We start from the raw sequence: 14,503 nt of genomic DNA on the forward strand, positions 1-14,503 counted from the left end.
CTCAAACAGGAAGTACCAGTGATAGGAAAGTATCCAAACCAAAAAAAAACATGGATTACAGGCAACATCCGTGCTGGACTAAAGGCTAGAGCTACCCCTTACAAGGAACAGGATATGGACATGGGCGCATACAATAAATCCCGCTACGACATCAGACGAGACATCAAACATGCAAAAGGCCAGTATAGGACTAAGGTGGAATTGAATGTGTCAGGGCTTGCAGACGTTAACGGATTACAAAAGGGAAACCCAACCATGAGTTGCCCAGTGATGCAGAACTCCCAAACGAGCTAAATGGCTTTTATGCTTGCTTCGAGGAATATAACACTGTGCCTTGCGTGAAAGCCCCTGTTTTTCAGAATGACTGTGAAATCTCGCTCTCCGTGGCCGATATGAGCAAAACGTTTAAAAAAAGGTTAACAGTCACAAGGCCGCCGTCATTCTCAAAGCATGCGAAGACCAGCTGGCAAGTGTCTTCAGACATCTCTCCTCGTCTCAGTCTGTAATCCCAACATGTTTCAAGCTGACCATCATTTTGTCCCTGCTCCCAAGAGCCCCAAGGTAACTTGCCTAAATGACATCTGTAATTATGAAGTGCTTTGACAGGCTGGTCATGACACACATCACCACCATCATCCCAGACACCCTAGAGCCGGGGGTATCCAACCTTTTCTAGCATTAAACATTTCGCAATATTTTTTTAGCTTTCAAATGGTCACATTCTTCTCTTCTCTCCCCAGCAAATATTCCCCGGGTCTCAATATACACTATATATACAAAATAATGGCCTTACTGAATGACCTTACTCAAGTGCTCAGTGGTTTTCAACGTGGCACCGTCATAGGATGCCACCTTTCCAACAAGTCAGTTTGTCAAATTTCTGCCCCGGTCAACTGTATGTGCCATTATCATGAAGTGGAAATGTCTAGGAGCAACAACGGCTCAGCTGCAAAGTGGTAGGCCACACAAGCTCACTGCTTGTTGAACATCTCATTCCAAAATCATGGGCATTATTATGGAGTTGGTCCCCCCTTTGCTTCAATAACAGCCTACACTCTTCTGGGAAGGCTTTCCACTAGATGTTAGAACATAGCTGTGGGGACTTGCTTCTATTCAGCCACGAGCATTAGTTAGGTTGGGCGATTAGGCCTTGCTCGCAGTCGGCCTTCCAATTCATCCCAAAGGTGTTTGATGGGGTTGAGGTTAGGGCTCTGTGCAGGCCAGTCAAGTTTTTCCACGTCGATCTCAACAAACCATTTCTGTATGGACTTCGCTTTGTGCACAGAAGCATTGTCATGCAGGAAAGGGCCTTCCCCAAAGTTGGAAGCACAGAATCGTCTAGAATGTCATTGTATGCTGTAGCATTAAGATTTCCCTTCACTGGAACTAAGGGGCCTAGCCCGAACCATGAAAAACAGACCCAGACCATTAATTCCTCCTCCACCACCAAACTGTACAGTTGGCACTATGCATTGGGGCAGGTAGTGTTCTGTTTCTCCTAGATGTTTCCACTTTACAATAACAGCACTTACAGTTGACCGGGGAAGATCTAGCAGGACAGAAATTTGACGAACTGACTTGTTGTGAAGGTGGCATCCTATGACGGTGCCACGTTGAAAGTCACCGAGCTCTTCAGGAAGGTCATTCTACTGCCAATGTTTGTCTATGGAGATTGCATGGCTGTGTGCTCGATTTATACACCTGTCAGCAACAGGTGTGGCTAAAATAGCCAAATCTACTAATTTGAAGGGGTGTCCACATACACTATCTATACAAAAGTATCTCTCAGATATAGGAGAGGCACTTCAGAACAAACTTCCTTTTCTGTTTTTGGGGGATTATCTATTCCATGTAGTGAATCTGTAATGCAATGTGTTTACATGGGCTAATAGCAGTAAGACAAAATATTTTTCATCATATACATTTTTGGGATATCTTTTTTTTATACTTAGTATGACCTTCTTATAACAATTCCATATAGCTTAGTGGAGCCTTAGGCTTAGACTCTGATGGGTTAATTGATAAGGCTTTAGGGAAAGTACCTCTAATCAACACACAAGACGGTTATCACATCAACTGACCACACGGAGTGATAGACATACACGCGCACCACACAGACAGACAGGGACAATATTGCTGGAAATGAATTGCCAGATATTGTTAGATTTGGATTTTTAAGCCAATAGTGGATAACCAGGGGTGTGATAATGTCAATGTTGCATTGATTAGATTGTAGCTGGGAGTTTGCACTGTCTGATGTGTGAGATTTGTTTGAAAGTTTTCGGTGGAACACTTGAAAATTGCATGCACTTTCAGAATTGTTTGGCAAGCTACTCATAGTTGGGCTGCGAGCTACTCACAATCAACCTGTTGGAGACCCCTGCCCTAGATTCACTCCAATTCACATATCACCCCAATAGATCCACAGATGACGCAATCTCAATTGCACTTCATACTGCACTCTCCCACCTGGACAAGAGGGGAAATACAGTGCATTCAGAAAGTATTCAGACCCCTTTTTCCACCTTTTGTTACAGCCTGATTAAATTGTTTTCCTCCCCTCATCAATCTACACATAATACCCCATAATGACAAAGCAAATACAGGTTTTTAGAAATGTTAGCAAATGTATTTAAAAAATATCACATTTACATAGGTATTCAGACCCTTTACTCTGTACTTTGTTGAAGCACCTTCGGCAGCGATTACAGCCTCGATTCTTCATGGATATGACGCTACAAGCTTGGCACACCTGTATTTGGGGAGTTTTTCCCATTCTTCTCTGCAGATCCTCTCAAGCTCTGTCAGGTTAGATGGGGAGCGTCTCTGCACGGCTATTTTCAGGTCTTTCTAGAGATGTTAAATCGGGTTCAAGTCCGGGCTCTGGCTGGGCCACTCAAGGACATTCAGAGACTTGTCCCGAAGCCACTCCTGCGTTGTCTTGGCTGTGTGCTTAGGGTCGTTGTCCTGTTGGAAGGTGAACCTTCGTCCCAGTCTGAGGTGCTCTGAAGCAGGTTTTCTTCAAGGATCTCTCTGTACTTTGCTCCGTTCATATTTCCCTCGATCCTGACCAGTCTCCCGGTCCCTGCCTCTGAAAAACATCCCCAGAGCATGATGCTGCCACCAACATGTTTCACTGTAGGGATGTTGCCAGGTTTCCTCCAGACGTGATGCTTGGCATTCAGACCAAAGGGTTCAATCTTGGTTTAATCAGACCAGAAAATCTTGTTTCTCGTGGTCTGAAAGTACACTAGGAACATTTTGGCAAACTCCAAGCGGGCTGTCGTGCCTTTTACTGAGAAGTGCTTCCGTCTGGCCACTCTACCATAAAGGTCTGATTGGTGGTGTGCTGCAGAGGTGGTTGTTCTTCTGGAAGGTTCTCCCATCTACACAGAGGAACTCTGGAGCTCTGTCAGAGTGACCATCGGGTTCTTGGTCACCTCCCTGACCAAGGACCTTCTCCCCTGATTGCTCAGTTCTGCCCAGGCGGCCAGCTCTTGGAAGAGTTTTCCATGTAAGAATTATGGAGGCCACTGTGTTCTTGGGGACCTTCAATGCTTCAGAATATTTGGGGGACCCTTCCTCAAATCTGTGCCTTGACACAATACTGTCTCGGATCTCTACAGACAATTTCTTCGACCTCATGGCTTGGCTTTTGCTCTGACATGCATTGTCAACTGTAGGACCTTATATAGACAGTTGTGCGCCTTTCCAAATCACGTCCAATGAATTGAATTTACCACAGGTGGACTCCAATCAACTTGTAGGAAAATTTCAAGAATGATCAATGGAAACAGGATGAACCTGAGCTCAATTTCAAGTCTCATAGCAAAGAGTCTGAATACTTATGTATATGTGATATCTGTTTTTATTTTGTATACATTTGTAAAAATGTCTAAACCTGTCTTTGTGTTGTCATTATGGAGTATTGTGTGTAGATTGAGGAAAAATAATCATTTAGTAATTATAATAATAATTTAGTAATTTTTGAATAATGTTGTAACGTAACAAAATGTGGAAATAGGGAAAGGGTCTGAATACTTTCCGAATGCGTTGTATGTGAGAATGCTGTTCATTGAGTACATCTCAGCAGAGGTAGAGAGAATGGTGACATGAAGTGGTTTCTGTCCTTTTTCATAGTTGTATAATTTTTATAATTTGTAAATGTTGAAATGAATGGTTTTTGTTTGGCATACATTTTAAAGTGAATAATCTGAGTCAAAGCGTAATTCCGTTAACCTGGAATTGCTCATATCTGTCTATTTAGGATTTTAGAAACATGTAGAAGGAGATCTATTGAATCTAACTTTTCCAAGCAAATCCATTATGGATTGGTCAGTCAACTTTGGTACTGTGTGTCTTGTTTGATACAGGGAGGCAGTGATGATGAGAGGAAACACTGCAAGCTACTGGAGGCTATCAGCTCACTTGGGGGGGTGGGGGGGTGGGGTCAGAACTGATCATGTTTTAATGGTACATTCCTAGATAAAGTGGGACTTCTGGAGTTGTACAAGATGTTAGATTCTAAATGAACAGAGTAAAACTCACGGACGACTAGTAAAGCTCAAACCAAGTTTATTCAACCCCTGGGTCATTCAGCTGTATAAGACAAAGACATGTTTACACAAGCACAAGTATTTATACCCCCCTTTAGGCTTTTGTCTCCTCCTTTTCTCTAAACACTACATCTCTGTTGCTAGGCAGGAAGTTATGTGATGTGGGTAATAAAACTGTTCCTTCTCCTTTCATGGGACTTGACCTGACCTGACCTCGGCCCACATTCCTCACTAATCTTCAGCTATCCACCCTTATCAGTGACCACAACCACGTGATTGCCTTTTTCCTTACTTAGTAACTTTCCAAACCCCTGGATCTTATCCACCCTCAATTAAACCCACCATATACATTCCTCCTACATATAACCATTAACTTTATGGTGTAGCAAGTATTTCAAATTACAACCTAACAAAGACAAATGCAGACCGGAGGACTTAGCCTACCAATTGAAGGAAATCAACAGTATGTAATGTAACATTTTTTATTTGTGTTGCTTTTGTGGTCATGTATGTTTGATCAGTTTTTGTGTCAATGTGCATTATTCATACTATTAGGAAGCTGCTTACTGAACGGTCTGAAGAAAGCATTGAGGTGTCAGAATTCACAGTCAAAGTTAAATTAAACTAAATGTACCCGGTTTACTTTTTTCAAAATCCCTTGTGCTTTTATCAAGATAGTTTGACAGTTCAAGTAGTGAAAAGTGTAGCTAAATGTCTGACAAGATCCAGGAATATGTGATTTGACAGTCTGAACTGTATGTCTGTCTGCGTGTCATGACAGACAGGTAAAAGAGACAAAATCAATGTGTCTGACCTCATTGGAACCTTGGGTAAGACCCCCAGTGCCTTAATGAAGACGAAAAAGCAGCTGAAGAACCTTCAACACAACCAGAGCACCCTGGAAACACCCCTGACCAGGAAGTAGACAGAACGGGTAAGACCATCAAAGGGTAGTCTTGAATGCAGGCCTCTGTTTACAACTGAGGATTTAACAAATATCCTTTTACAGATCCAAAGAGAAGTGGCTTTTGAGAAAACGTCAAAAGAGGTGTCCTGCTGGCAGAGTGTGGTCCTACAGAACCAGAAGGCATAGCAGCTGGTCTTCCCACTGAACCTGGAGCCCTCTGGCCCAAAACGCATAGAGCAGGTGGTGGCTGAATGGACGGTTGGTGTAAAAAGTTCCTTTGTTTTATTTCTGTTTGTGTTCCATGATTGTAAACTAATTTCAGATATTGTGTGCTCCAGGACCCAAACCTTCCTAGAACAAGAGATATTCAGCCTCCTGCACACGAACAAGCAGCCTCTCCATGACCCTGTTCTGACACCCACTGAGGAGGCTTCTCTGAGGGCCATGAGTCTGGAGGGAGTCCCACCTCAAGCATCCAGCATGAGGTCATATGCATAAGATAAGCTAAATCTGGTGTGTTAGTGCTGGGCAAGGGCAAAGACCTGCACACACTACTGCCCTTGACTTTATTTTGTATGTGCACTAAAACGACAATGTACTGGAAAAACAACAATGCACAAAGGTTTTTCTAGATGGTTATTGATGGTCTCACTTACCTACAACCAATATATAAAACTTGATTTTTTTTTGTCAGGCTAAGATCCGCCATGCAGATCTCCAAAAAGCCAGAGCTCTATAGTCTTATCATGAAGCGAAAGTCAAAAGGGAAATAAAAATTAAAAACCGGGGCATATCCTTCCAATATAGTGTACAGTTGACCAGGGCATATCCTTCCATGAGTGACTCAGCAGTAATCCGCTTCAAATGATAATCTCTTTATTCAAGGCTCCCAATTCACTCTCTTCCTCCAACCTGCCCTCTTTGTACATAGTGCCGGATTATTATTTTAAGCCCCTTTTCTCCCCAATTTCGTGATTACGATCTTGTCTCATCGCTGCAGCTCCTCAACGACCAAACTACAGAGGCATGCTTTTGGCGGCCCGATCGGCAGCCAGCACTAATGCTTTAGGAATTTGGCAACTTGTCCTACAGATTCCAAATTCCTGCAGGTACGTTATTTGCTTCCTGTGTGAACTCAGCCCAAATGTTCAGGGAATGCGCAAGGTGTCATCACCCATGCCCCAATACTAACTTGAAGGACAACACTACTGTGTTTACCTGGATGCATGCCACCCAACACCACCAGCACGGTTTAATTTATGTTAGAACTTAAGAACACCAAATCTAATATTTCAACCTTTGTGAATCTATGAAACTAGATGATCCATTTTTGTCTGCACTTATTACACAAATGATATGAAATGTCATTGAATGTAATGTATGATAGGAATTCAAAGAAAAGAGACACATTTACCATTACATGATAATGATATGACAAATTATAACAAGTGTGTAAATAAATCTGTTTCCCTCACACAGCTTGAAACACAGCACTGAAAGGCAAGCTTTCATTAATCTGCATTGCCCTTTTTTCAGGGCCAGTGGAGGCTCCTCAGAGGAGGAAGGGGAGGATCATCCTCCTCAGTGAAATGTCATAAAAATAAAAATAGCGAAACATTAAAAACTAACCTAAATATATTCATATGTCACCAAATAATTGGTTAAAATAGAACAGCAGTGTCTGGGCTAGCACCATGGTGTGGCTGTAGGACAGCTAGCTTCCGTCCTCCTCTGGCTACATTGACTTCAATACAAAACATAGGAGGCTGGTAGGCCTCACCCCCTTCCGTAGACATACAGTGGGGAAAACAAGTATTTGATACACTGCCGATTTTGCAGGCTTTAATACTTACAAAGCATGTAGAGGTCTGTAATTTTTTATCATAGGTACACTTCACCCGTGAGAGACGGAATCAAAAATCCAGAAAATCACTTTGTATGATTTTTATTTTAATACTTTGCATTTTATTGCATGACATAAGTATTTGATACATCAGAAAAGCAGAACTTAATATTTGGTACAGAAACCTTTGTTTGCAATTACAGAGATCATAGTAGTTCTTGACCAGGTTTGCACACACTGCAGCAGGGATTTTGGCCCACTCCTCCATACAGACCTTCTCCAGATCCTTCAGGTTTCGGGGCTGTCGCTGGGCAATACGGACTTTCAGCTCCCTCCAAAGATTTTCTATTGGGTTCAGGTCTGGAGACTGGCTAGGCCACTCCAGGACCTTGAGATGCTTCTTACGGAGCCACTCCTTAGTTGCCCTGGCTGTGTGTTTCGGGTCGTTGTCATGCTGGAAGACCCAGCCACGTTTCATCTTCAATGCTCTTACTGAGGGAAGGAGGTTGTTGGCCAAGATCTCACGATACATGTCCCCATCCATCCTCCCCTCAATACGGTGCAGTCGTCCTGTCCCCTTTGCAGAAAAGCATCCCCAAAGAATTATGTTTCCACCTCCATGCTTCACGGTTGGGATGGTGTTCTTGGGGTTGTACTCATCCTTCTTCCTCCAAACACGGCGATTGGAGTTTAGACCAAAAAGCTCTATTTTTGTCTCATCAGACCACATGACCTTCTCCCATTCCTCCTCTGGATCATCCAGATGGTCATTGGCGAACTTCAGGTGGGCCTGGACATGCGCTGGCTTGAGCAGGGGGACCTTGCGTGCGCTGCAGGATTTTAATCCATGACGGCGTAGTGTGTTACTAATGGTTTTCTTTGAGACTGTGGTCCCAGCTCTCTTCAGGTGATTGACCAGGTCCTGCCGTGTAGTTCTGGGCTGATCCCTCACCTTCCTCATGATCATTGATGCCCCACGAGGTGAGATCTTGCATGGAGCCCCAGACCGAGGGTGATTGACCGTCATTTTGAACTTCTTCCATTTTCTAATAATTGCGCCAACAGTTGTTGCCTACTCACCAAGCTGCTTGTCTATTGTCCTGTAGCCCATCCCAGCCTAGAACCTAGTGTGTTGTATTGGGATTGTGCCACAGAGCATTATGGGGGTTGAGAAGCTTGGTGACATTGTTGGATAGAGATTAAGAGTGATAGTTGAGCATTTTTGGGACATTATTCAATTCAAATTCGTTTTTTCAAATTACAGGAGATGGAGGAGGTATATTATAAATTGTTTTCTTGGGTTTTAACTTAATTTTTGTGTCCAGTTAGCAAGGCAACTTTAAATAAATTGCACTAACTTCAGTAGCTAACTAACTTCAGTAGCTAGCTAGCTACCAGCGTGAGTGTGCAGTTTTCTCCGCCAGAATGGTAGAATGGCCAACACTGCCGAAAATGTTGTGGAGCTTTTGTTGAAGAGCTCCTTTCATTCGCTGGGGTACAAGGAAAAGGTGCGAATTAAAAGCGAGGGTCAACCTCTGCCTGAGATCAGTTTCATAAAGAAGTATGAAAAGGTGAGAGCGTTCAATAGCAAATGGTATCAAAAGTATAGCTGGTTAACAGGGAGCCTGTCATCAAGCCACCTGTAATTGCACGTTACGATGCTTTACATGCTGAACATCTTTTCTGGGATGTCGAAAACAATTCTGAATGATTTGATAGCTTCCATCGCATCATCCATTAAACGTTAGATTAAAGAGAGAGGTTGACGCAGCACATTTTTTCACTTGCGCTCAAGCAGGCTTTGCACTTTCCTCCTGTATTTATTTAGCAAAGGACACATAATCACTCCGGACAGACACAAGCAAAAACTCATGACATAAATGTTGCCGCAGCCTAGGCTACACCTAAACATTAGAAATCTGACATGCTGTATGGGATGAAAACGAGACAATTTTTCCGTCTGGTCAACTGTAGGCTACTAATAAGAGCAGGTGCATACAGCCTATGCGCCCTGTCCATCTGGTCAGGGTAAACTAATTGGTAACGTTATGTATTTATAGTCCATTTGTGTGTCAGGAGAAAATGTGAATGATCAAATTTAGATTATATTCAAAATTGGACTGGCTAGGTTTGTTCAAAAGAAGACCTCATTGGATCTTTTTATTCCCTGGCGAAGGCCATGTGTTATGGTGAGTGAATGAGGACCCAAAAGCGAACTAACTTAAACAGAGCTTCTTTAATAACCAAACATAGGTAGGCTCAGATAGACCGGCAGATTCCGACAGGACAGGACAAGGTTACAGCAAACATGACGATAGTCTGGCTCAGGCATGAAACACAACTAACAAGAATCCGACAAGGACAGGAACAGAAACAGAGAGAGATATAGGGACCTAATCAGAGGGAAAAAGGGAACAGGTGGGAAACGGGGTGAATGGGTAGTTAGAGGAGACAAGGAACAGCTGGGGGAAAGCGGGGGAGAAAAGGTAACCTAACAACGACCAGCAGAGGGAGACAGGGTGAAGGGAAAGGACAGAGACAAGACACAACATGACAGTACATGACAGTACCCCCCCACTCACCGAGCGCCTCCTGGCGCACTCGAGGAGGAAACCTGGCGGCAACGGAGGAAATCCTCGATCAGCGCACGGTCCAGCACGTCCCGAGAGGGAACCCAACTCCTCTCCTCAGGACCGTACCCCTCCCAATCTACGAGGTACTGGTGACCACGGCCCCGAGGACGCATGTCCAAAATTCTACGGACCCTGTAGATGGGTGCGCCCTCGACAAGGATGGGGGGGGGGGGGAAAGACGAGCGGGGGCGCGAAGGACGGGCTTGATGCAGGAGACATGGAAGACCGGGTGGACGCGACGAAGGTATCGCGGAAGAAGAAGTCGAACTGCGACAGGATTAATGACCCGAGAAATACGGAACGGACCAATGAACCGCGGGGTCAACTTGCGAGAAGCCGTCTTAAGGGGAAGGTTCTGAGTGGAGAGCCAAACTCTCTGACCGCGACAATATCTAGGACTCTTAGTTCTACGCTTATTAGCAGCCCTCACAGTCTGCGTCCTATAACGGCAAAGTGCAGACCTGACCCTCTTCCAGGTGCGCTCGCAACGTTGGACAAAAGCCTGAGCGGAGGGGACGCTGGACTCGGCGAACTGAGATGAGAACAGCGGAGGCTGGTACCCGAGGCTACTCTGAAAAGGAGATAGCCCGGTCGCAGACGAAGGAAGCGAGTTGTGGGCGTATTCTGCCCAGGGGAGCTGTTCTGACCAAGACGCAGGGTTACGAAAAGAAAGACTGCGTAAGATGCGACCAATAGTCTGATTGGCCCGTTCTGCTTGACCGTTAGACTGGGGGTGAAAGCCGGAAGAGAGACTGACGGAAGCCCCAATCAAACGGCAAAACTCCCTCCAAAATTGAGACGTGAATTGCGGACCTCTGTCCGAAACGACGTCTGACGGAAGGCCATGAATTCTGAAAACATTCTCGATGATGATTTGTGCCGTCTCTTTAGCAGAAGGAAGCTTAGCAAGGGGAATGAAATGAGCCGCCTTAGAGAACCTATCGACAACCGTAAGAATAACAGTCTTCCCCGCTGACGAAGGCAGTCCGGTGACAAAATCTAAGGCGATGTGAGACCACGGTCGAGAGGGAATAGGAAGCGGCCTGAGACGGCCGGCAGGAGGAGAGTTACCGGACTTAGTCTGCGCGCAGACCGAACAAGCAGCCACGAAACGACGCGTGTCATGCTCCCGGGTGGGCCACCAAAAACGCTGGCGAATGGAAGCAAGCGTACCCCGAACGCCAGGGTGGCCGGCTAACTTGGCAGAGTGAGCCCACTGAAGAACGGCCAGACGAGTAGGAACGGGAACGAAAAGAAGGTTCCTAGGACAAGCGCGCGGCGACGGAGTGTGAGTGAGCGCTTGTTTTACCTGCCTCTCAATTCCCCAGACAGTCAACCCGACAACACGCCCCTCAGGGAGAATCCCCTCGGGGTCAGTGGAGGCTACTGAAGAACTGAAGAGACGAGACAAAGCATCAGGCTTGGTGTTCTTAGAGCCCGGACGATAAGAAATCACGAACTCGAAACGAGCGAAAAACAGCGCCCAACGCGCCTGACGCGCATTAAGTCGTTTGGCAGAACGGATGTACTCAAGGTTCCTATGGTCAGTCCAAACGACAAAAGGAACGGTCGCCCCCTCCAACCACTGTCGCCATTCGCCTAGGGCTAACCGGATGGCGAGCAGTTCGCGGTTACCCACATCATAGTTACGTTCCGACGGCGACAGGCGATGAGAAAAATACGCGCATGGGTGGACCTTGTCGTCAGAGAGGGAGCGCTGAGAAAGGATGGCTCCCACGCCCACCTCTGACGCGTCAACCTCGACAACGAACTGTCTAGAGACGTCAGGTGTAACAAGGATAGGAGCGGATGTAAAACGATTCTTGAGGAGATCAAAAGCTCCCTGGGCGGAAACGGACCACTTAAAGCACGTCTTGACAGAAGTAAGGGCTGTGAGAGGAGCTGCCACCTGACCGAAATTACGGATGAAACGACGATAGAAGTTCGCGAAGCCGAGAAAGCGCTGCAGCTCGACGCGTGACTTAGGGACGGGCCAATCAATGACAGCTTGGACCTTAGCGGGATCCATCTTAATGCCTTCAGCGGAAATAACAGAACCGAGAAATGTGACGGAGGAGGCATGAAAAGTGCACTTCTCAGCCTTCACAAAAAGACAATTCTCTAAAAGGCGCTGGAGGACACGTCGAACGTGCTGAACATGAATCTGGAGTGACGGTGAAAAAATCAGGATATCGTCAAGGTAAACGAAAACAAAGATGTTCAGCATGTCTCTCAGGACATCATTGACTAATGCCTGAAAGACAGCTGGAGCGTTAGCGAGGCCGAAAGGAAGAACCCGGTATTCAAAGTGCCCTAACGGAGTGTTAAACGCCGTCTTCCACTCGTCCCCCTCCCTGATGCGCACGAGATGGTAAGCGTTACGAAGGTCCAACTTAGTGAAAAACCTGGCTCCCTGCAGGATCTCGAAGGCTGAAGACATAAGAGGAAGCGGATAACGATTCTTCACTGTTATGTCATTCAGCCCTCGATAATCTATGCAGGGGCGCAGAGACCCGTCCTTCTTCTTGACAAAAAAAACCCCCGCTCCGGCGGGAGAGGAGGAGGGGACTATGGTACCGGCGTCAAGAGCTACAGACAAATAATCTTCGAGAGCCTTACGTTCGGGAGCCGACAGAGAGTATAGTCTACCCCGGGGGGGGGTGGTTCCCGGAAGGAGATCAATACTACAATCATACGACCGGTGTGGAGGAAGAGAGGTGGCCCTGGACCGACTGAACACCGTGCGCAGATCGTGATATTCCTCCGGCACCCCTGTCAAATCACCAGGCTCCTCCTGTGAAGAAGAGACAGAGGAAACAGGAGGGATAGCAGACATTAAACATTTCACATGACAAGAGACGTTCCAGGAGAGGATAGAATTACTAGACCAATTAATGGAAGGATTATGACAAACTAGCCAGGGATGGCCCAAAACAACAGGTGTAAAAGGTGAACGAAAAATTAAAAAAGAAATGGTTTCACTATGATTACCAGAAACAGTGAGGGTTAAAGGTAGCGTCTCACGCTGAATCCTGGGGAGAGGACTACCATCCAGGGCGAACAAGGCCGTGGGCTCCTTTAACTGTCTGAGAGGAATGTCATGTTCCCGAGCCCAGGTCTCGTCCATAAAACAGCCCTCCGCCCCAGAGTCTATTAAGGCACTGCAGGAAGCTGACGAACCGGTCCAGCGTAGATGGACCGACAAGGTAGTGCAGGATCTTGAAGGAGAGACAGGAGTAGTAGCGCTCACCAGTAGCCCTCCGCTTACTGACGAGCTCTGGCCTTTTACTGGACATGAAGTGACAAAATGACCAGCGGAACCGCAATAGAGACAGAGGCGGTTGGTGATTCTCCGTTCCCTCTCCTTAGTCGAGATGCGGATACCTCCCAGCTGCATGGGCTCAGCACCCGAGCCGGCAGAGGAAGATGGTAGTGATGCGGAGAGGGAGGCGACGGAGAGCGCGAGCTCCTTTCCACGAGCTCGGTGACGAAGATCAACCCGTCGCTCAATGCGAATAGCGAGTTCAATCAAGGAATCCACGCTGGAAGGAACCTCCCGGGAGAGAATCTCATCCTTTACCTCTGCGCGGAAACCCTCCAGAAGACGAGCGAGCAAGGCCGGCTCGTTCCAGCCACTGGAGACAGCAAGAGTGCGAAACTCAATAGAGTAGTCTGTTACGGATCGATTGCCTTGACATAGGGAAGACAGGGCCCTGGAAGCCTCCTCCCCAAAAACAGATCGATCAAAAACCCGTATCATCTCCTCCTTAAAGTCTTGATACTGGTTAGTACACTCAGCCCTTGCCTCCCAGATTGCCGTGCCCCACTCACGAGCCCGTCCAATAAGGAGAGATATGACGTAGGCGACACGAGCAGTGCTCCTGGAGTAAGTGTTGGGCTGGAGAGAAAACACAATATCACACTGGGTGAGGAACGAGCGGCATTCAGTGGGCTCCCCAGAGTAACACGGCGGGTTATTGATTCTGGGCTCCGGAGATTCGAAAGCCCTGGAAGTGGCCGGTGGATCGAGGCGGAGATGGTGAACCTGTTCTGTGAGGTTGGAGACTTGGGTGGCCAGGGTCTCAACGGCATGTCGAGCAGCAGACACTTCCTGCTCGTGTCTGCCTAGCATCGCTCCCTGGATCCCGACGGCTGAGTGGAGAGGATCCGAAGTCGCTGGGTCCATTCTTGGTCGGATTCTTCTGTTATGGTGAGTGAATGAGGACCCAAAAGCGAACTAACTTAAACAGAGCTTCTTTAATAACCAAACATAGGTAGGCTCAGATAGACCGGCAGATTCCGACAGGACAGGACAAGGTTACAGCAAACATGACGATAGTCTGGCTCAGGCATGAAACACAACTAACAAGAATCCGACAAGGACAGGAACAGAAACAGAGAGAGATATAGGGACCTAATCAGAGGGAAAAAGGGAACAGGTGGGAAACGGGGTGAATGGGTAGTTAGAGGAGACAAGGAACAGCTGGGGGAAAGCGGGGGAGAAAAGGTAACCTAACAACGACCAGCAGAGGGAGACAGGGTGAAGGGAAAGGACAGAGACAAG

General features: G+C 46.6%; 1 pseudogene; it reads left to right on the forward strand.

Moving 5' to 3' along the window:
* Window positions 1–513: 513 nt before the first annotated feature.
* On the forward strand, window positions 514–6,331 carry LOC139419253 (U3 small nucleolar RNA-associated protein 14 homolog A-like; annotated as a pseudogene).
* Window positions 6,332–14,503: the final 8,172 nt, after the last annotated feature.

The sequence above is a fragment of the Oncorhynchus clarkii genome, chromosome 10 (assembly GCF_045791955.1).
Source record: "Oncorhynchus clarkii lewisi isolate Uvic-CL-2024 chromosome 10, UVic_Ocla_1.0, whole genome shotgun sequence".
Taxonomy (NCBI): Eukaryota; Metazoa; Chordata; class Actinopteri; order Salmoniformes; family Salmonidae; genus Oncorhynchus; species Oncorhynchus clarkii.